General features: G+C 33.1%; 2 long non-coding RNA genes across 2 annotated transcripts; one reads left to right on the top strand and one right to left on the bottom strand.

Moving 5' to 3' along the window:
- Positions 1-697: 697 nt before the first annotated feature.
- Positions 698-8,490, bottom strand: LOC127852769 (uncharacterized). Its single transcript, XR_008036256.1, has 4 exons — positions 8,338-8,490; positions 4,443-4,509; positions 4,059-4,111; positions 698-2,967 (listed from the first exon to the last, which is right to left on the bottom strand). It is a non-coding gene; the product is annotated as an uncharacterized LOC127852769 (long non-coding RNA).
- A 5,543-nt stretch (positions 8,491-14,033) lies between these two features.
- LOC127852771 (uncharacterized) lies at positions 14,034-21,575 on the top strand. The gene is made up of 4 exons (XR_008036258.1): positions 14,034-14,099; positions 18,482-18,581; positions 19,014-19,075; positions 19,447-21,575. It is a non-coding gene; the product is annotated as an uncharacterized LOC127852771 (long non-coding RNA).
- The last annotated feature ends 2,371 nt before the right edge of the window (positions 21,576-23,946 follow it).

Here is a 23,946-nt window from a genome sequence, read left to right as displayed (position 1 = left end):
GTAGTAGTAGTAGTAGTAGTAGTAGTAGTAGTAGTAATAGTAGTAGTAGTAGTAGTAGTAGTAGTAGTAGTAGTAGTAGTAGTAGTATATTATTTATGGTCGTCTGTTTACAACGAAAATGCACAACTGCGTACTGCGCTTGCGCGAATGGGACTGTATATTTTTTTACCATTCCGCACGTGATTGCTAAGGTAGCGGGCGACAGTATTTTTTGGACAGTAAATATTTTCCCGCTTGGTCTAACAGTATTTCTATGTCACGATGACCTATGAGAGTTTAGCATCGTGAATAAAGGTGAGGTATAATAAATACAGATTATTTAATAGATTGATATGCTGCTTGCAGCGAATGGAGTCCAGCTGCGAGAACTCGATAAACAAGACGGAAGAATAGCGTAGTAGTAGTAGTAGTAGTAGTGGCAGTGGTAGTGGTAGTGGAAATGGTAGCGCCAGCAGTAGTAGTAGTAGTAGTAGTAGTAGTAGTAGAAGTAGTAGTAGTAGTAGTAATAGTAGTAAATTGATTATATTTTAAAAAGGGATTTTCCACAGAATCCCTTTTAAAATGGCCATTTTCAAAGAAATTTCTTTAGAATAAACCCAAATTTTTCTCAGTTTTTATAAGAAATTACAAAAAATGTTACGCTGGCAGTACAACCCTTCTTACATTCAGACAGGAAAATTGAACTGAAATGTTACACTGGCGGTACAAACTCCCAAAGGTTTATTATCACATCATAACATAATTCAATATTATGCTGGCAGTACAACCTATCAAAATTTCATAATCACTTCCAGAGAAAATATAAACTAAAATGTTACGCTGGCGGTACAAACTCCCAAAGGTTCATTATAATATCATCATATAAATGATAAATGAACTTAAAAATGTTACACTGGCGGTTCAACCTTCCAAATGCCTTTATAAAATCAACAAATAATTCATTCTACTCAAAAATTCAACTTAAAATGTTGCGCTGGCGGTACAAACTCTCCAATTTTATAATCACTTCAACAGAAAAATTTAACTGAAAACGTTTGCTTGCAGTCCAAACTCCCCAAGGTTCAGTATAACATCAACAAATAATTCAACTTAAATGTTACGCTGGCGGTACAAACACCCAAATGTTCATTATAACATCACCAAATAAATAATTTCACTTAAAAAAAAGTTACGCTGGCGGTAGAAACTTCCAAAGGTTCATAACATCACCAAATGAATCATTCCACTTAAAATGTTACGCTGGCGGTACAAACTCACAAATTCATAATCACTTTGTCAGAAAAATAAAACTAAAATGTTACGCCGGCGGTACAAACTCCAGGTTCATAATCACATAGACAGATAATTCTTTGAAAATGTTACGCTGGCGGTACAAACTCACAAAGGTTCATTATAGCATCACCAAATAAATCATTTCACTTTAAATGTTACGCTGGCGGTACAAACTCACAAAATTCATAATCACTTTGACAGAAAAATAAAACTAAAATGTTACGCCGGCGGTACAAACTCCCCAAGGTTCATAATCACATTGACAGATAATTCTTTGAAAATGTTACGCTGGCGGTACAAACTCACAAAGGTTCATTATAACATCACCAAATAAATCATTCCACTTTAAATGTTACGCTGGCTGTACAAACTCACAAAATTCATAATCACTTTGACAGAAAAATAAAAATGTTACGCCGGCGGTACAAACTCCCCAAGGTTCATAATCACATAGACAGATAATTCTTTGAAAATGTTACGCTGGCGGTACAAACTCACAAAGGTTCATTATAACATCACCAAATAAATCATTCCACTTTAAAAGTTACGCTGGCGGTACAAACTCACAAAATTCGTAAAAATCTGTCTATTTTAAAAATGGAATGTCCATGAATCCCAATTAAAAGGGGTGTTTTACAGGGTTTTTTTGCGATAATTTTGACATGCTAATTTTTTGAAAACAAAAAAAATGTTACGCCAGCTTAACAAAATTCATTACATTTTAACTCAAAGGTGAATCGCTTGCATTCCTAATGATTTCTTATTTCCAGACCAAAACTGTAAATGTTATGCCAGTGTGACAAAATTCCAAACATTTCAACTCAAAGTGAATCACTTGCATTTCGAATGATTTCTTATTTACAGACTAAAACATAAGATGTTATGCCAGCGTAACAAAATTCCAAACATTTTAAATTAAAAGTAAATTGCTTGCATTTCAAATAATTACCCAATCTCAAATGTTAAGCCGGCATAACAAAATAAGTAATATTTCCACAGAAAGTGCATTGCTCTCAAGTTTCCTATCATTGCTTTTTACAGACCCAAATTCAAAATAATATGCCAGCTTAACAAAAATCCAAACATGTCAACTCATAAGTTAATCTCTTGTATTTCCAATAATTTCATATTCACAGACCCAAACCTAAATGCTATACAAGCGTAACAAGATTCATAACATTTCTACAGAAAGTGAATGGCTGATAAATGTCCAAACATTTCCTATTTACAGACAAAAATTTAAAATGTTATGCCGGCGTGACAAAATTTAAAACATTCCAACTCATAAGCGAATCTCTGGCATTTCCAATAATTTCTTATTTACAGACCAAAATCAAATATTACGCCGTCATAACAAAATTCATAATATTTCAACTCAAAATTGTATCTCATGAACAAATATATAATCATAATACACAAAAATAGTTGTTCTTGAAGTGTAAAGCTATAAACATATGGTTGTAGTTCATGGGATTTTGTTTTATAAATTAATATTCTATTTTTTAAAAAAACTTCAGAGTTTGTCTGATGTATTGAACATTAAACATCTAAAAACCCATCAAAAATGCAAATATAGCATACATAATTTATCATATTCACAAAACAGCTGTACATGTGTGTCCAAATTATAATCCAGACGTGTTTCTTGCTCACATAATACCCAGGCAGCAGTAACAGTCGTGCATACAGTCACACCTAAAACACAATTATGTACTTGTACATTATATATTCATTAACATGTGTAATTAAAGGTCTAATTGTAGTACCGCAATAGTGTCCTTTTGGTACATAAATTGTTATATACATACATTTATTTTTAAATATTATTTTGCAATTTATAACACAGTGTCAATGTGCAAAACAAACCAATCAGAATACCCAATTTCAATGTATTTTTCTTAAAATAACATTTACATAGTGAGGTTATAAGAATACTTTAAATTATTCCTGATAATGAATCAGAAACATTTGAATCATTTGAAACTTATTAAGGTTTCTTTAACTTTAGCTAAAACACACCCATACCATATGCATTTGCCAAGATAATTCTTAATAATCTATTTATGAAGTGAAAACACCAGTTGGAAACACATTTTCCCCATACACAGGTGGTAGTAGAGAAGTATGGCCATGTTCAATGTAAACAAAATCAGCTAACAGTACTCAATTATTTTATTGCAATATATACACATTTATAGAGCTTGACCCCATGTTTATAAGAAAATAAATAATTTAATAGAATAAGATAAACACACTTTTCTAGTTGTATAGGTAGTTAATATGGCAATATGTCAGGTTTCTAATTTCTTTCAAGGGGCCTTTTAAAGTTTTGTTAAATTGACAAAATAAAAATGTTTCAGATTCGCATATTTTCATGGTAGTTATGATATTTGACAGGAAACAGTAATACTGAACATTTAGCATGCTCTAAAATATCCATCATATGCATCTTTTGATGATTTAAAAACTTGAAAATTATAAAGCGTTGCAACGTGTAACGATTGAATGGATAGCCTATTGGTCTAAGCGATAAGACTTTTACACCAGGGGTCAGTGGTTCAAGCCATGTTCAGAGTTACTTGTTTTCTTTTTTAAATTTCATTCTTGTTTTTTTGACAGGAGCTTTTTAGATCCAATTTTCACATATATTAATATAAAGCATTTAATGACAAACTTCAATACATGCCAAAATCTGTGAAAAGGCCTCTTTAATATTAAATACAAGTCATCAACCAAGATTTTCACAAATCATATCTAAGTCAGAACTTATGCTAATAAGTACACACATGCATGTCGTCACCTTCAATGAATTGGCCATATCTTTCTGCATTTTTATCAACTGAAAGAAAAGTAAAAACATAAAGCATAATCCTCTTGAATGAAATGGCTGTCTGTTGCTGATGAGTGGGGGATCAAAAATATTCCTATATTTTTCTACACACAAGATAAGTGTTATATAAAATCAAGTAGACATTTCCATCAATTTAATTAGCATCAACATAAAAAATACTCATACACTATACTAGCTGATGATATTTTACTTTTAATACAAACTGAGGACAATTATGTTTACAATTCACCACTACAAATTAAAGTTATTGAAAATGGTATAACATTGACTGTATTTATCTACTTATACAAAAAAACTAAAGAGTTTTTTAGGAACATACCTTTTTGTTTCTTAGATATTGTTTGGCCCAAACATTCTTCAGGAGCATTACACTTGTTTATCTGCACCTTTAAATAAATAGTGCATTGTTTATTTAATTGTGTCATTAAACAAAACTCATGACTTAGACACTCAGTGCCAATAAACTAATTGCCCAACTCGTAACTATATTTTTTTGATCTGGTCATAGTCTTATTGTGCCATCAATATACTGGTATCGCTGCAGCGTTATTTTTAAGCACGTGTATCAGCAATTCTTACACCTTAATTATCTACTAAAGAACAAGCGCTGCTTCAAAAAATACATTTTAGTCAATACACGCAGACAAAATATCAGCAAGCTATCAGTACACTCTATTTTAGACTTGTTTTTTTAGAAAGATAATGTCTGCTCCAGTAGTTTACATTGGATATGTTGTTTGTTCATATGGTTATGTATAACCATATAACCAACATAATGTTGTTAGTGTTTGTTCATATGGTTATGTATCTTTAAATCATTTTGCTATTTCAGTGTGTGTTTTATGGACCCCATTGGAAATTATCTTTCAGCTTAATGGGTTATCCATAGGTCATAGGCATTCATGCTCATATGAATCTACTTAAGTTACAAAACTCCCGTATAGACGATTAAATTGTTATTGTTTACATTGGGGATTTTCCGCGCATGCGCACTGACTGGTTGGCAAAAACACTGGTTACAGTAATGTAAAACATGTATATAAGACTTTTGTATAGTCAATAAAACGATAAAATAATCCGAAATAAACATCAAATCACTTAAATAATCGTGCAAATAGATTATATTTAGTAACAATAATTTTTTATTCACAAATATATTTTCGTCTTTATAAAAATACGAATTAGTTATTAGCATTAGAGTAAACGTGATCGGAAGACTAAATACAGCAAAAAAACAAAAAAAACAAACAAGAGCTTGTCACAGTAGTGCCAAATCCCCGCCGAAATGTGTTTGCTTGTATGACAACATTTGTTTTAGAGAGTAGAATAATATTTGTAAAAACAAATAAAGGGAGATAATTCATTATGCTCCGGACAAAAATTTACTTTGAAATTAAATAAAGGGATATAATTCAAACACTAAGGTAGATAGAGTTATGGTTCTTAGTCACTGCACTTCTCCTACTTGCCATCTGTTTATATTTCAAGTTTCAAGTAAATCCCTTCAGTACATTTAGAGTTATGCTCCGGACAACAATTTACTTTAAAATTAAATAATAGTGGAGATAATTCAAAAACTAAGGTAGATAGAGTTATGGTTCTTAGTCACTGCACTTCTCCTAGTTGCCATCTGTTTATATTTCAAGTTTCAAGTAAATCCCTTCAGTAGATTTAGAGTTATGCTCCGAAAAAAAATGTACTTAAAAATTATATAAAAGGGGAGATAATTAAAAAACTAAGGTAGATAGAGTTGTGATTCTTGTTCACTGCACTTCTCCTAGTTGCCATCTGTTTATATTTCAAGTTTCAAGTAAATCTCTTCAGTAGATTTAGAGTTATGCTCCGGACAAAACTTTATTTTAAAATCATATAAAAGGGGAGATAATTCAAAAACTAAGGTAGATAGAGTTGTGGTTCTTGGTCACTGCACTTTTCCTAGTTCCCATCTGTTTATATTTCAAGTTTCAAGTAAATCCCTTCAGTAGATTTAGAGTTTTGCTCCGGACAAAAATTTAATTTAAAATTATATAAAAAGGGAGATAATTCAAAAAGTAAGGTAAATAGAGTTATGGTTCTTGGTCACTGCACTTCTCCTAGTTGCCATCTGTTTATAGTCTAAGTTTAAAGTAAATCCATTGAATAGATTTGGAGTTATGCTCCAGACAAAGTTTCAGCCGGACAGACAGACGGACGGACAGGACCAATTACTATATCCCCTCTGAAAAAAATTTTGGCGGGGATAATAAATAAGCCGTCATCTTTGTTATAGTAAGACTTTTATAAATGATATTTCAAAAATAATGAAACATATATTTATTTGATCACATTTATAAGTGGTGTGGATATTGTTATTGTTCATCAGCGATCGAATGTGTAAGAGGTGCATTTAACCAATTATAAAACAAAACCCTAAAAAAGCGGAATACATAACATTTGTTAAATTTTATCATTTTCTTTTCCATTGAATGAATTTTCATTTCGTTTCCATTGAATGACGATATTGATTATTTTAAGCATACACATGGTAAAAACACCCTGCATATTGTGCAAATTGAACTGTCTTTGCATGTATATTGAATTTTTTAACTAAGTGATAAGGAGTGATACATGTAACAATCAAGCATTTTATGATAAATAACACTATATATTTAATTTATTTTACGCAAGTAGTTTTGATTGATTGCTTTCATGATGGTGTTTCGTGCACTGCTGTAACTTACAATGTTTACACGTAATTTCCGATTTTATTTAAAAAATGCTGGTAATCGTTCAATACATTCATTTTGTAGTAGTAAAATTGCTCAAAATTTTTAATTTATAGTTATTAAACAATGTAAATTATGATTAAACTGGCTAATGTATATATATATATATATATATATATATATATATATATATATATATATATATATATATATATATATATATATATATATATATATATATATATATATATATATATATATATATATATATATACACTTAATCCTGCTAATCCATTTCGAAGTAATATCTTCATTATTTTTTTTAAATATGTTAACATATTTTATTAAAGCAACTGTAACATATTTTGGCTTTGAAATTTGGCTTAAATGACTGCTCAATATGCCAAGAGATGACATGAAGGTATAATAAATTGTGTTTAATTACCATAAAATCAACTGCCACATGTGGTTTATGCAGGCACCCCAAGTATAGGTCCCTGGTTTAATGACACCATGTTTACTTTGTAACTGTCTGCACAGTATCCGATCATAACGAGATATTGCAATTAAACACCGGGTTTAAATGATGAAACAAACAGTGTCAAAATTGGTGTGAACAATTAAATAAAAACAATTACATTTATCAAGTGAATTTATTTAATGTGTACCATGGTAAGTTTTTACAGACGTCATGTATTAACGTTCAAATCAGAACTATGTTGCGTACATAAAATCGATCTATTTGTTGTTGTGTTCATCCTTAATTGTATTATTTCATTAAATTAAGTTTATTCTTAAAGAATTTACATTTTCTGAGATTTTTTTAATCTAAAATGATGTGCTAGGCAGAAAGATCTTTGTGGTAACCAAATACCGAGCTTGTAGATTGTGTTCTACTCCCAAGTTTGTTTAGTAAAAACAAATAATAGCAATATAATCTTTCCTAAAATGCATTTCCTTGCATGCTAATGTTTTATTTAGAAATAATTTATAAAATTATATTTGATACAGTGCATGATTATCAATAAACTCGATGATTATGATCACCATCTCTATATGCGATTATATGAACTCCATCTCTTTTTGCCAACCAGTGGACGGAGTCTAAACTTTGCAGGTGCGCGTGACGTCACTCGTTAACTCGTCTATTGTTAAAAATATGCATACAGCAACAGCGTTTTATTTGATGCTCTTATATAATAAATATATATTGGAATTTTAAATCACCTACTAGTCTTAATTATCTGAAATCTGCGATTTATTCTATGTCTCATTTGTCATATATCTGTATGTGCTAATGACCTTAAATGTAAATATATATCAGTACAAGTAACTTGAATACGTTACAAACGAATTTGTCCCAAATTACCGCAAGTCCGAAAAAGATCCTATTACATGAAGCTCTAGTTAAAACAACCTATACCGATGGTTTAAATATATGCTCGAGAGCTATTTAATATTGTATGTAATCTTTGTTTACTGCATTCCTCTTTCAAAATAATGCCTTACTTATCATGACCAGATGAGACATACAGCTTTCGGTTAACTGCTTTTCCTAAACAAAATAATAAACCGCCATTTATTTAGTTTGTTACAATCATTCTCATTGGTTATTGTAAAGCTTACTATCCAATCAAAAAACACTTTAATACGGACAATCTCGATTGAAAAAACACTGCGTTTTAATCGATTACGGCTACACTATTTTATTGTTTGTTTCCGAACGTTTATTTTTCTTACGCTGCTGTACAACGATTTTAGAGACAAGTTAACAAATTATAAACTGTATATGCATTTGGAACAACAATTTACCGTTGTCACATTCGTAGGTTCAATTTTATCATACGATGCGAATATGAAAGCGATATGGTTACACGAAAGACTTTTTAATAGACATATTTATTGATAGCTTTTTGGTAACACGCAACTTTATTTTAAACAAACATTTAAAAACGGCTCTTGACTGAGGGACCTAGTATAACAAACCGATTTAGTATCTGTTTTATTCTTCTATTATATTTTTGTTCAGATTGATTTATACATGGCAAATACCAACTTCATGTGCTGAAAAAGGAACTTTCATCTTTCAATACTTGCTGAACACATTTTGTCTTTTCATACTAGACAACTGCATTACTACTACTACTCATATTACTCGAGTGAGTGCTATTGTGTGTGCGTGTGTGTGTGTGCATACGTGCGTGTGTGTATTTAGATTTATGCAATTTCCAGCTATTTAGCTCACTACTACTACCACTATACCACTACCACTACTATTACTACTACTACTACTACTACTACTACTACTACTACTACTACTACTACTACTACTACTACTACTACTACTACTACTACTACTACTGCAAGTTATATTACTACTGATATTTTTTACATGATATTAAGTTCTTTCTATGTAGCAAATCTGCGATGCCAAATGTTTTTAATTACATAAATGGATTTAGTTTAAAGAAGAACGCTTTCCAATCCTAACAACATGAATATTATTTGGACCAACATATGCCCTGTTAAAACGAAAACCCATGTTTAACGCTGTAAACTAAGGGACCTTTAATTTCTTATCGCAAAGCCATATCTTGTATATTGGTACACTACTGCTATGACAACCGACTGTCTGATGTGCGAATCATAACAACGTCCCGTGACAATAGAAACAATTTTTATGTGAATTCGGTTCTGATATCCATTACATGTGTTGATGATAACCTATAATCCAGGCATGTGTATTAACGTTAATACACATACCTGCTATACTACTACTACTACTAATAATAATAATAAAAATGCATTATAATGCATCATCATCATCAAAATCATCATCATCAGCATCATCATCATCATCATCATCATCATCATCATCATCATCATCATCATCATCATCATCATCATCATCATCATCATCATCATCATCATCATCATCACCACCACCACCATAATCATCATCATCTTCTTCTTCATAACTAATGCAGCTGTTGTTTTACATTTTATTCTGATGATATATATTGCTGATGCTACTGTTACCATTTCAAGTACAACACCAACTATGAATAGTTCAACAACAACATCTACTACTGCTTGCTATTACTGCAACCTCTACTACTTCTCATGTGATCTCATGTGATTATAGTAAATATTATTGTTGTTGTTGTTATTTCTATTATTTCTTCTACTTTAAATTAAATGCGTAAGTAGAAAGGCAGTTGACAGCGCAGCCAGTATGTATATAGTCAAAGCATTATAGGTTTCGAACTCATTAAAGAATTGGATTGTACCTTGTTGTATGTTATCATCCTTAAATTTATTCTCACTTATCACTGACAGCACTGATATTACAAGTAATAACACTGATATGAAATGGATAAAAAAATCCGAAATGAATATATACGGCTAAGAGTTACTCGCTAAAATATAACAATTTGTTTAAAATTATGTGTGAATTTTCCTTCCTAAGGTTGCAATTTAAATCGCTTAGAAGTCATCTGAGCAAATAAAAACCCGGCATAATTAAGGGTCTTTTGGATTGAAATTCAAAGGGAAGTATTAATTGGCAGCTAATTGTTCATCATTGAATTCACACTTAGCAAATCTCGATAACATAAAATTAGCCACAAACAACATCAATAAGTTTTTGCCTTATTTTCAGACTCTATAAAGCTGCGTTTTTCTTCTGTTTCTATATTGGCTGCGTTTTCCTTCTATTTCTATATTGCCTGCGTTTTCCAACGATATCTATATTGACTGCAACGATTTCTATATTGGCTGCGTTTTATGGCCCGATAACGCAGTCTGCAATTTGAAGCGATGTCTATATTTTCTGCGTTAAAAACAACAATTCGTTCAATCTGTACAAACATTTATCTATACATACATACATTTTTATACATTTTATAAAAGTATGTTAATACATTTTGAATTACTCTTGTGTGCGAATAAAAAATTATTATGTTTTCAATTTGATTCAGAAAATAATAATACGTGCAAAAATATAAGATTTAATTATTTGTGGTATGAATAAAATAATTATGTAATTGGGTAATTATATAAATTATCACGGCCATCTTCAAACAAAAAAGTTAAGGGAGGATGAAGAGAAGGTTTTCACGTGTTATCAAGTAATTAAGGTAAGTGTTGCTCAATGCATGGTTGGTCAATTAATTGACATGAAATTAAAGAGACATGTGGAAACTCTGAATGATGCTAATGTTCTTATTTGTATTGTACTGTGTCACTAATGTATCTACGTCCTGATTTTTTTAAGAAATAAAAGATTCAAATATGTCCTTTATATATTGTATCCATGTTGTAAATGTCTAATTTATAAAATATAATATATGGTACATTAAACAGATTACAAAGATAATAAGTTAGTATTTTTTTATTCAACGGATTTGTCCAGACAAAAAATGAAATCAGTTATTTCGGCCGTCAATCCCATTGTTCCAATACAGTAGCCAGGTGCCTGTGTTTTGAGCTGATAAGAAAGGGATCACCACAGCAGGTTGCTAATACACAGTGTATTCATTCGTGTCTGCTGGCGTTATGTTAGATGTCATTTTTATCAGTTTTAAATTATGTGTAATTTAGTTCGCATCTCTACGCTTTACTCAACATTCAATGGCACGAGCATTTAACAAAATTATAAAACATAACACATATTATTTTACTTCTTTTTATAAATGAGTACGCGTATTATATGTTATATATTGTTTTTTTATTATGTTTTTCTCAACCAGAAAGAAATAATAAAACTTTGTTATATATAAAACGCACTCGGAATTTGACATTTAATTTGAAGCAATCCACAATTTTTGTAGCGGCCAAGCGCAGTATTTATATTTAAACTGAAATTAATATCAAACGAATTATTTCATATTTGTTTATGGTTTTTGTTTGATATGATTTTTTAATTAATCTTGTCTACAATATTTTACAAGACCCTGTTTTAATAGCATTAAACGTAATTAAAAATCTTACATTGATTCCGTCGTAAATAATCATTTATAAATACTATTATGTTATTTAAATAAACGCACCAATTATTAAAAAAATATTATTGAGTTATTTAAATCGTAAATTCACTTTCACTAGATTTCCATTTTAAATTCAATCTACATTTTTTTGGTTTGGGACCTAAATTTCCTAAAAGAATTCGTTTTAAGATGTTCAGAGGTTGCTCATTCAAGCCCCTTAATTCTTTACCGTAGGCATATCATTTATTACTCAACTCAAAATTAATCCTAGTTTGTAAATATATGCCCCTGATGTTATTGTAAGCCAATAATAGGTGTCAGTAACACCTCATTGTAGGTATAACACCTCTATAAAAAATCTATACACCGAAACCTCCACGGTATTTACTATATAAATCCAATTTACCGAACTTGTCATTTACCGAAACCTCCAGCACCCAAATATACTGCCATTTAAGCGATGAAAAACAATAAGTTTAAAAAATGTATGCACCTTTACCACTTTCATACATATACTGTTAATTAAAACCGTCGAATTATTGATACAGTCATTCTCGAACTTCACACGTTTTTGCCTTCTATCTCTTTATTGGCTGCGTATTCCTTCTATTTCTATATTGGCTGCGTTTGCCAACGATTTCTATATTGACTGCAACGATGTCTATATTGGCTGCGTTTTATGGCCCGATAACGCAGCCTGCAAATTGCAGTCTGCGTTAAATGCCGCGTTTTATACACACCCAAATAAATACAACTTCACATCTTTGCAATAATAAACCTATTATACATACAAATATAAACATTAAACATTTTGCTATCTTAATACGATATCATTTCAATCGCTGTTTGAAGAAACCATTGTTTATTATCTGTTACCCAATAACGCAAATGTTATGCTCCATTGCCCTCAGGCATTCATCTCTCTGGTTTTATGACTTTAATCCGGTTGTAAAAACACGATGATCGAAGGGTCACATGATAAGCGAAAACAGGACGAAATCTGATAAAATACTGCTGTAAAATTGACTGTCCGAAAATTTAGAGTCTTTAATTATGGATAAAATCCGTATGTCCGAAAATTCATAGGCACGAAATTAATCATATTTGCTTTAAATGGGTGCCCAAAGTCTTGAGTAATTACGGTATTGGATTGTGGTGGTATTTTGATAGATTTTACACAAAAATCATGTTGCTATTGTATTAATTAATAATTCCACACACAAGAGAGTTGCATTGTAAACTTAATAGTATTTAGAAACTCGATCATTGTTGTATGAACCTTGATCTGATACCTAGTTTGAAAAGAACGCTATTAAGCCTTACAAATTTATATAATGCAAACAAATGTAGTATATTAATATTTGATGAACTAAATTCTGATTATATATACATTGGTGTAATATATGGGCCAATGCAAATTATTTGCTATTTGACCTTTACGCAAGTATAGGTTGCCTCTAATGCAGTACTCCAGCTAGGCCTAAATTCAAGGGCGCCCCGCCCTGCCCTCCCGAACTTCCGCCCTGCCATCCCGAACTTCCGCCCTGCCTTCCTAGGCCCCACCCCCTGCCGTTTTTTTTATTTTACATATGGTGATGAATAAATATGTTATTACAATTCATTGTGATTAATTTATTTCTCACTGTAGACATTATATTTGAATTGTTTAATAAAAAAAATAAAAATATAATGGGAATAATATATTCTAACAATTATTAATGCCAATTAAATTAACATGCAAGAGGAAGCATTCCAGAAATGCCCGCGTGCTCGAAAGTGCCCTTTTGACAAAATACTGCGCGTCCACAGTGTCCTTTTGACAAAAAGCCCCCCCCCTCCCCCTGCCCTTTTCAAATCCTAGCTGGAGCACTGTAATGTGTTAAATGCAAGACGCTGAATGGTGAATAACAGATCAATCATATCGGACAATATATTAAACACGATGTATCTAAACCATGTAAACTGACAGACAACCTACTAAGCACAATGCCACACGATTTTATCCCTATACAAATTATCATCTCGTTGACAGCTGTTAACAAGCACTAAAATGCGACTTCGCTATTATTCATTTTTTGAAAGTATGCATTACAATCGACTATTCTAATTAGAATTTTGAAATATATTTTTATTATACGATTTTTGCATATTAATGCTACGGACAATCCTTTGCGTCCTTTTTTTTACTTTATTGGACCGTTAGCAGACAGACCGTTATGGACTGGACCGCCTTGACCAAAATTTCGATCCAGGATTTAAAATGGCGTCGGTTGGATGATTTCGGTATGCACTTATGGTTTTTACTTTCTGCAAATAAATAAAGGTTGAGAGATACTTGTTATTGTCAGCGTTCTTACATAGAATATTGTATATAAAATAACATTCTCTGTATTGTCGCGCAAGTGGTCTTCGAGTAGCCTGCCAACATGTTACTGTTTTGTTAGTTCATAGAACTGCAATAATTCAGTTCTCCGGTTTATAATCCAAAGGGTTGCTGAGAGTTGCAATTCGCCGTATATTGTCCTAAGGTGCAAAATTTGATCACCACTGCAAGGGCTAAGGAACGCTAATTATGCAAAAACTTAACAATGTTTACCAGTTTATTAAAAGCACAAACTGATATAAGCAAGAAATAATTGCTCTTTATTTAAACTTCATTCCTATAGGTTCGTGAATTCCTATTAGTTTGTGAATTTATTAATGACGTAATTTTTAAGCCGTTCGTGCACTGCACGCTCCGAATTCGATACAGTTTCAAGCCGAATATATTTCTTTGTCAATAAAATCCGAAAAATGAGGACAAAGAATGTAAGAAGTTGTACTGTCACCATAATAATTGCACACACAATGAACAGAAACATAAAATCCTTTGAAAAAAAGCACCTTTTAAGTAAAAATATTTCCAATATACGTTTTCGAATAATCCGGGTTCCTGTGTTGGCATTTGTCAAGGTCAGTTTACCGTACATTATTGACTCAGGTCGGCGTTGTCATATTTTAGAGGCCCGTTCAGGGGTTTATCGTACAGGGTCTTCCACAGGCCATTTAAGCGCCCCTTGCTGGGGCGCTTGAATTTCGAAATCAGAGTCCCCGGGGCGCTTGAAATTTTCCGATCAGTGTATTCTTCAGTAAAAGAAAGTGGAGATTGTCCAAAAAAATCAAGGTTTCCCTATCAGTGTATCAATATTCCCTGTTTTAAAAGAGCACTTGGTACCTACTTTCACAAGTAATCGCCATAAACACCACATGGGGTAATGGATAATCCAGTGATAAGAGAATAGCATGACGCGCGTATCGATTATTCTACTGTAAACAAGTGTTACCTATGACTCATAATTAATACGAGAAATTAATTGCAAGTGGTAAACAATTAATTATTATAGCGGTTACAATTATGTGATAACAATTTATTTAATTCCAGTACATGTATATTTCAACATGTCCATTTATAGAACTGATTCACCTCGTTTTTCTGACCTTTATTCGACACGTAATGCGCTTTAACAAATTTTCGTTGAATTAATTACGCACACTTGTAAGTAAATGTTTCGTCCGATAATCGATAGTTAGAAGACTGATGATGGCAACCGGCCGTGATCCTCGTGGACAACGTGAATTTCATGTATAATTCCGTCAAAACATTTATTCGACTCGTAAAGTGTGTAAACAAATTATCGTTGAATTTATAACGCAACGGTTAATATTTGTTGAAATCTCAAATGGGAATAATTAAATTTGTAATCCGAAACCCATTACCGTAAGTCGATGTTAACGCGTTTTTAATCCGAAACACACTTCAGAATGTAAATGTTACCGCAACGTTAAATATTTTTGCTTCAAATTAGCAGTGCAAATTTATTTTGTGTCGAATCTTTTTCTCAATTAAAAAGAGCGCGAAAATTTTGCATCATGTACAACGTCGCGTCTATTGCATACAAATGGCGTGTATTGAGCGTTTTAACAAGCACACAACAGGTCAGGGGATTGACGCATATTCAGAGGCAATATTTCATCAAATCTATAAATAGTCACTTAAAAAATGGCAAGGTTTGTGTTAAAGAAATAACTGAAAGCTTTTATCGTAAATATTTACCAGAAAGAGATTGATAAAAACGGAATAAACGGGATTATTGGGTAATAAATAGAAACTTGAACATTAGTAAGTATACAGTAATAGAGTCGGGTCGAAACGGATGTATTGGGAAATCGTTCGAGTCGGGATTTTACTATCTGTGCGGAAAAGTTTTAAAACAATTAAACAATATAAAAAAATATATTTTTAAATGACTGGGGGATTTTTTGAAGAGTCATAGCGCACCAAATGACGTCTTTTGACGCTGTTTTTCTTTGAGTTATAACGCACCATAAAACGTGAATTGACATGTTTAATTTTAAAAAAATCAACGTCGGGAGGGGACACCCGAACCCACCCCCCGGGGCGCCTGAACAAATTCCTGGGGAAGGCACTGTCGTATACACACGGAAATCAATTAAAATCTTATAAACGCCACGTGCATTTTTTAACGTTGTAAGCCAATCCTCAGAGATACCATGGAAGGTATAGATCATACAACCCCGATATTTTTCTAAAAGCAGTATCGGATGTAAAGACCAAAAAACTATTGGTACGTCGAGTGGCGCTACAATAGTACATCCCCTATCAAACCTTAAGAGATAGGATAAGTGGACGTGTAGAACCTAACAAATTCCTAAAGGAGACCATTTTTACAAATGACAAAGAGTAAGGGCTTGTCAAACATGCGGAAACTACGCAAGGCTTGGCTACAGTTTAAGCAATACAGCCATGCGCTTACCTGAAGGCAGTTAGCAGGTGGAACATCGTGTCAGCCTTCACGAAGGCCGGTGTGTACCCACTAAACAAGAATGCGGTGCCTTCAGAAAAGCTTATGCCATGCGAGTCATTCCGAGACTCGAACTCTCTTCAGAAGTTACAAGCTGTATGGGCTGGCAAGCAGGCAGTTAAAGAGTATCTCCGGGCAAAAAAAGAGGCGCCAACCCTTATCACATGCAGATGCCAAAAGAAGATTTCAGCGAATACAAAACCAAAACCTGGCGGGAAATTAATAACAAGTGATGAATACATCGAAGAGGTGGAGATGTACGACGCCAAGAAAAATGTCAATGCCGTCACATCTCAAAGCCAGATGATATGTAAAAGCCCGAGGCTGTCAATAACTGGCATACAATAATTTCAAGCCAACATTGTTAGTGAAGACTCTGATACCGGAACGGCCACGTACGAGTCCGAAAAATGTTGCGTATGTGGACAATTTAGTCCAACAAATCTGGACACAAAACCGCACATAAAAATAGTTAATTGGGGGCAGTGGGACGAGTGTGGGCATTGGGTCCACCTTTCCTTCTGCCATACAAAATCGGTGCTGAGAAGAGGAGACAGTTTCCCTTGCCCACACTGTTGTTAAAATTTAAAGTTGTTTTAAACCGTTTATAAGTTATGCATTCGTTAATAATAAATTGATTGTAAAATCGTTCAATCGCTGATCATTAATGATTCATTACATTCGCTTAAATATACCATTTGAATGCGTTCAATGTTCATACTTTATACGTTATTTGTTAAATAAGTTCATTATGTATCGAGGATAAGGTAATCGCAAGATAGAGAAACGAAAGACTCTGCGTTTGCCTCAGCAATTTCCCCTCACAGAGCCTCACAGTAGAGCGCGTGCGTTCGACCAATCGAATTCACAAACTTATAGCAAAACGTCTAGCAGATATTGACTTCCAGCTGTCAACTTGAAAATGAAAGTTTATTGATGTTATGCATGTTTGTTGACAAATATTTTTATTGTTTTATGAAACATGTAGATATTTTCCCTTTTAAATATCACATTTTTCTTAATAATGCAGACGATCATTGTACGCATGCACGAGTTTGAATGCGTAGGTGGCCGAACCAACAGGAAAAGTGGCTACTTTGTTATTCTTCGGTACACTTTATCCACCTTATTGGAAAACTTTCAAAATGTTGCCGACTAAAAGTGTCCCTATCGCTTAGGTGGCAGTACACCAATTGTTTGCTCATCGTAATATTTGATGTGACCTAAGTAGTTAACAATGTCAAACAGATGTCAAATATTTACACTGTTCCAAATTTCAACATAAAAATGTCAACAAGATAAGTGTGATAACATCATTGTGATTTTTAGGTTGCATGCATAGGATAACGTCTGAAGGCTGCCATTCAGGAACAAAATTGAATTCAGGAATTTTTTCAATTTTTTTTTCTGAGATGGAAAGGGTTTATATTATTGTTATTGTCAAAACATTAGCTTAAACTTATTTCAAGGAAACAAATACCGTGGCAACATCTTTTTTTACCCAGTGAAACCTCTACATTGCAGTGTTAAAGAGGTTCAATTGATGCAATGTATTCGGCTTAAATAATGAATGTATTGATTATTTTTGTATATAAGAACATAAATTGGCAACAAACACATCAGGATTTCAATAATAAAGACAACAAGGTATGATCGCCCAGGTACCGAAATATAACTTTTTTTTTTTATCATTATGACACTGATAAAAGGGTTATTTATGTACTATTTTTTCAAACTGTTAGGTTATTATGAAATTTATGTACAGAGATTTCGTTCTAATATGTGTTCTCGGGCATTTTTCAGGTTAAGGTTGGAACAAGTTGTTTTCTTCTGGACATGGAAAACTACATGAATGAAGGAAAGGATGCACGTTTGCCATTCTTAAAAAAGTGGTCCACCTTTGGTAAAACATTATAAACTGTTTTACATTCAAAATACAAGTATATAGAAATGTTTGTTAAATTGCTATGTGTGTATTTTATTTTGATTATTGTTACTGTTAGTACCCTTGTATGAATCTCTTGCCAAATTGAATTTAATGTGTATTGACACACTTTAAGAAATATTTGTGCAGATTAAATAAAAAATTTACATCTGATACTTTACAGTCAGCATCTTATAAATAATTATTGGCTAAATTACATGTATATATGGTCCAAATTATATAATAATCTTCGTGGATTTATAATAAAATGGTAAATGCGCAGCTCGAATTACATGTTATGATATGTGATTTTATATGATTATGACATTTTTTTTTGTACAAGCAAGGCTTATTTTGCCAATTGTTTAAGTTTTGAATTCAATATCCTAATTAATTGCATTTATATTGCAGTTCAGACTTCCTGTTCTGCAAGTTCAGTGACTATATGCCGCGTTGGGGTGATACCTTAAATGGTATGTTGTTGACTAACTCTGTGTGCTTTTACGGATAATTTCCTTCCATACTTTTTGCTTAGATAGGTAATTGACTAAGTTTGTGTGTTAATAATACAATTTCTTACTTTTTAACATGATGAATGATTGTTTTGTTGAGAAAGCTTTGCCACTCTTGACAACTTCTTATTATAACAACAAACATTTAAGTGAAGGTAAACTGATTAAGCTGGAGAATTGAAGGGTTATCACATGTAGGATGCTGTATAATTGAGGCTAAATTGTAACATTTTGCATGAAGATTATTAATGTGCATGATTGGTATACATTCAAAGAATCTAATATTCATGTCTTTAAGTAACATATCCTATTATTGCTTCTATTGTGAACAGAGTCTGCTGTTGATATGAACAACATGGATCTTTCTGAGGATGGTGAAGTGGAGATGGTGGCGACAGAAAATGACACTGCAAGTTAAGCCTAGGAGGAATCCACACCAGGGAAGCTCTCAAAAGTCTGCTAAGAAGAAGACATAGCAAGCTGTCCACCATTAAAGAGAACTTATATTCACTGCTGTCTACAGCTATAGCATTGATGATGGGGTGGCAACACAATACTGTTCATCAGGGAAAGCAGAAGCGTATCACCTTTGTTAGGGCTGTTTTTGACCTGATTTTATAGCCGAAATCGGCTATATTCCCAATAGCAAAAAGTATACTTTTTTCCCAAAATTTGCTAAAAAAATTCTTAATAGCCTTATAGGGGAAAAAACGCTAATGACATCGGCTGTTTCGCTTTTTAACAAAGCGTAGTCCGATCCGGTTTCGTACCGATTTTAGACTATACCTTGATTTGGATGAAGTCGGCATAATTCGTGTACAAGATATTCTCAATTTTGTTCAGGCGCTTATTATATTTGCGATTAAATTTAAGCGTTTTGTAATTTGGCTGCATGGAAAACAAATATGTCGCACAATTAGAAATATAACGTGAAAAAGATTCCTAAGCAAAACCTTGGCGGCAAAACGAAAACTGTTGATTTTATTGAGCAATCGTCATTATATAAACAAACATCGTCAAGAAGTACAAGTCTTCCCATTGAAACTCATTCCATTGTTAATGATAGTGATTTAATAACAAGTGACTCTTTTGCATCATCATCTTTGATTTCCGAAAGCAAAGCGCTGACTGATATTCAACATGTTGAAAGCAGCAGTTCTTCAGAAGAAGATGAAGCGCCTCCTTATAAATGGTGCCTGATGTGACTGATGACTTTGTGTGAGCTTATTATGTGGAAAACTGTTGATCATGGTTGATCATGATGGTGTTTGTGATTACATGTAAAGATGCTGAACTCATTCATGTAGTTATAAATCCCAACTTATTTTCCCAATGTCTTGAAAAATGCAGATAAAATTCCCAATTTCAAAGCCATGGGCTATCTTCCCAAAAAAGCTGAACAAAGCACTATTTGTTGACAAAGTGAGATTCAACAGGTAAGGCCTGCCATGCCACTTGCCCCTGCAGACATGTTATGATTCTAACAACAAAGTGCATTTCATTTGGTGGAGGTAGATATTTTGTGTACTGTGAACTTTTAATCGTTGTTAGAGAGGCTGTTTTCGGAGAAAACCCGAGGCATTGTAATAGCCTGCTCGCCGTCCCCCGCCGTCGTGCTAAAACCTTTACATTGGCTCTAAAATCAAAGCGCGTCCACCAACAACTTTGAAACTTCATATGTAGATGCACCTTCACGAGTTCTACATGCCACACCCATTTTGGGTTACTAGGTCAAAGGTCAAGGTCACTGTGACTTAAAAAAAATATTCTGACAAGCTTTCGCAGCCGAGCGTGTCACCTGTTATGCGGTGCTTTTGTTTTTTTATAAATAGTGGTTTGATATTTTATTTATGTCATTTTTACTAGCTTGATCTCTTCTGTCCTATTGTATTTAAAGTTTAAGTTTGGACAGTTTTTATTTGATTGGTTTTAGTTTTTATGCCCCCGAAGAAGGGCATATAGTGATTGGACTGTCCGTCCGTCCGTCTGTCCGTCACACTTTGCGTTTAGGTTTCGAAAAAAGCTCATAACTTCTATGTCCCTTGAGATGCAACCTTCATATTTGGTATATATGGACAAGGCCTTTCTTAACGCACACACACTTTGACCCCTTTGACCTTGAACTTAGGGTCTGCATTTAGGTTTCCAAATCTGGTTTAGTTTTCGAAAAATACTCATAACTTTTATGTCGCTTCAGATGTAACCTTCATATTTGCTATGCATGTGTATATGGACAAGGCCTTTTCATGTGCACACAAATTTTGACCCCCTTGACCTTGAACTTAGGCAATAGGATCCGCGTTTAGGTTTAAAAAAATGCTCATAACTTCTATCAAAGCGTTTTTCGGGGGCATATGTCATCCTATGGAGACAGCTTTGTTTATGTCCTATAATATGTTTGAGTAGTCAGAAGAAACAATGAAGTTTTGTCCATACTATATATATTAAAATTTTGGCAGAATTGTTTATTAATGCAATTACAAATTGCAGCAAATGCATCTGTTAAAGAACTTAGGATGCTTATAATTGATGTAAAGATTGTTTTATTTAGATATTGCATTTTTAAAATGACTTCTCATGTGTAAAAAAATGTATTGTATTTTATTTTTATTTTTAGAACTAATTTAAGTTAGTCATAAAAAATGAATCATTCACACTATTTCATATATTTCTAACCTACTGACTGGTGGATTGAGTACATAATAGTTGGAATTTCACTACTTGAAGGTTTGCACATCTTTTTTAACTTGACTATTATATATGAAATATATATAGTGGAGCTATCCTACTTACGTCGGCTTTTCCGTTACCGTTAGCGTGCAAATGTTAAAGTTTTCGTACTACCCCAATTATTTTCCTTGTCCCTTGACATATTGCTTTCATATTTTGCATACTTGTTTACCAACTTGATCCCAACATACAAACAAGATAAGACAACTCTATCAATCATTTTGTCATAATTATGGCCCCTTTTCCACTTAGAATATGCAGCAAATGTTAAAGTTTGCGTACTACCCCAAATATTTTCATTGTCCCTTGACATATTGCTTTCATATTTTGCATACTTGTTTACCATCATGACCCCAACAAGCGCAAACAACTGTATCAAGCATTTTGACAGAATTATTGCCCCTTTTATACTTAGAATATGCATATTATTGATAAATCTATGTTAAAGTTTGCGTACTACCCCAAATATTTCCTATAACCTTTGACATATTGCTTTTTTAGTTTGCATTCTTGTTAACCAACATGACCCCAACCTATAAACAAGAGCAGACCACTGTATCAAGCATTTTGGCATAATTATGGCCCCTTTTACACTTAGATAAAACAACATTTTGCTTAAATTGCCATAACTTCTTTATTTATGATCACATTTTATTATTACTTTGACAAAACAACACTTACCTGAATACCACAATGGATTCCACCGAAACAATACCCCAGCGCCTACCCAGAATCCCCCCCCCATTTTTTTTTAAACATCTAATTAATTACCACCCCCCCCCCACATTATACCCCCTCTCACCCCCCTACCCCCACATTTTTTTGTTTAAACATCCTCTAGTAAATTAACACCCCCCCACATTATACCCCCCTCTCACCTCCCCTACCCACCACCCCCCCCCCCCTAACCCCCCATTTTTTTTTTCCTTTTTTTATTTTTGAAAGATCGTCTAATAAATGACCACACCCCACATTATACCCCCTCTCAACCCCCTCCCCCCCCCCCCCAATTTTTATATATATTTTTTTTCCTTTTTTTTATTTTTGAAAGATCGTCTAATAAATTATTGAGTATGTACAATTTCCCCATGATAGCTAACGTTATACTGTCAAGCACTCCAATAGTCGAGCGCCCTGTCGTCTGACAGCTCTTGTTTGTGTTCTGTATTTATTATTACTTGTTTTAAAATTTACTAATATATTAAGAATTTATACATTTAAAAGTGATTTACCTTCCATTTTTTCAGTGTTATTTTTTCTGTGTCATTATGAATATCAGGGATTTTGTACCGCTGGTGTAAAATTTTCAAAGAATTATCTGTCATTGTGATTATAATCCTCTGGGTGTTTGTACCGCCGGCGTAACATTTTAGTTTTATTTTTCTGTCAAAATGATTATGAATTTTGTGAGTTTGTACCGCCAGCGTAACATTTAAAGTGGAATGATTTATTTGGTGATGTTATAATGAACCTTTGTGAGTTTGTACCGCCAGCGTAACATTTTCAAAGAATTATCTGTCTGTGATTATTAACCTTGGGGAGTTTGTACCAGCGGCGTAACATTTTAATTTTATTTTTCTGTCAAAGTGATGAATGTTGTGAGTTTGTACCGCCAGCGTAACATTTAAAGTGGAATGATTTATTTGGTGTTGTTATAATGAACCTTTGTGAGTTTGTACGGCCAACGTAACATTTTATTTTTCTGTCAAAGTGAATATTAATATCTGGGAGTTTGTACCGCCGGCGTAACATTTTCAAAGAATTATCTGTCTATGTGATTATGAACCTTGGGGAGTTTGTACTGCCGGCGTAACATTTTAGTTTTATTTTTCTGTCAAAGTGATTATGAAATTTGTGAGTTTGTACCGCCAGAGTAACATTTAAAGTGGAATGATTTATTTGCTGATGTTAGAATGAACCTTTGTGAGTTTGTACCGCCAGCGTAACATTTTATTTTAATTTTTCTGTCAAAGTGATTATGAATATTTGGGAGTTTGTACTTCCAGCGTAACATTTTCAAAGAATTATCTGTTGTGATTATGAACCTTTGGGAGGTTGTACCGCCAGCGTAACATTTTCTGTTAAATTTTTCTGTCGAAAGG

The sequence above is a fragment of the Dreissena polymorpha genome, chromosome 12 (assembly GCF_020536995.1).
Source record: "Dreissena polymorpha isolate Duluth1 chromosome 12, UMN_Dpol_1.0, whole genome shotgun sequence".
Taxonomy (NCBI): Eukaryota; Metazoa; Mollusca; class Bivalvia; order Myida; family Dreissenidae; genus Dreissena; species Dreissena polymorpha.
The sequence above is the reverse complement of the archived record's forward strand: the minus strand, read 5'-3'. Positions and strand labels throughout refer to the sequence as shown.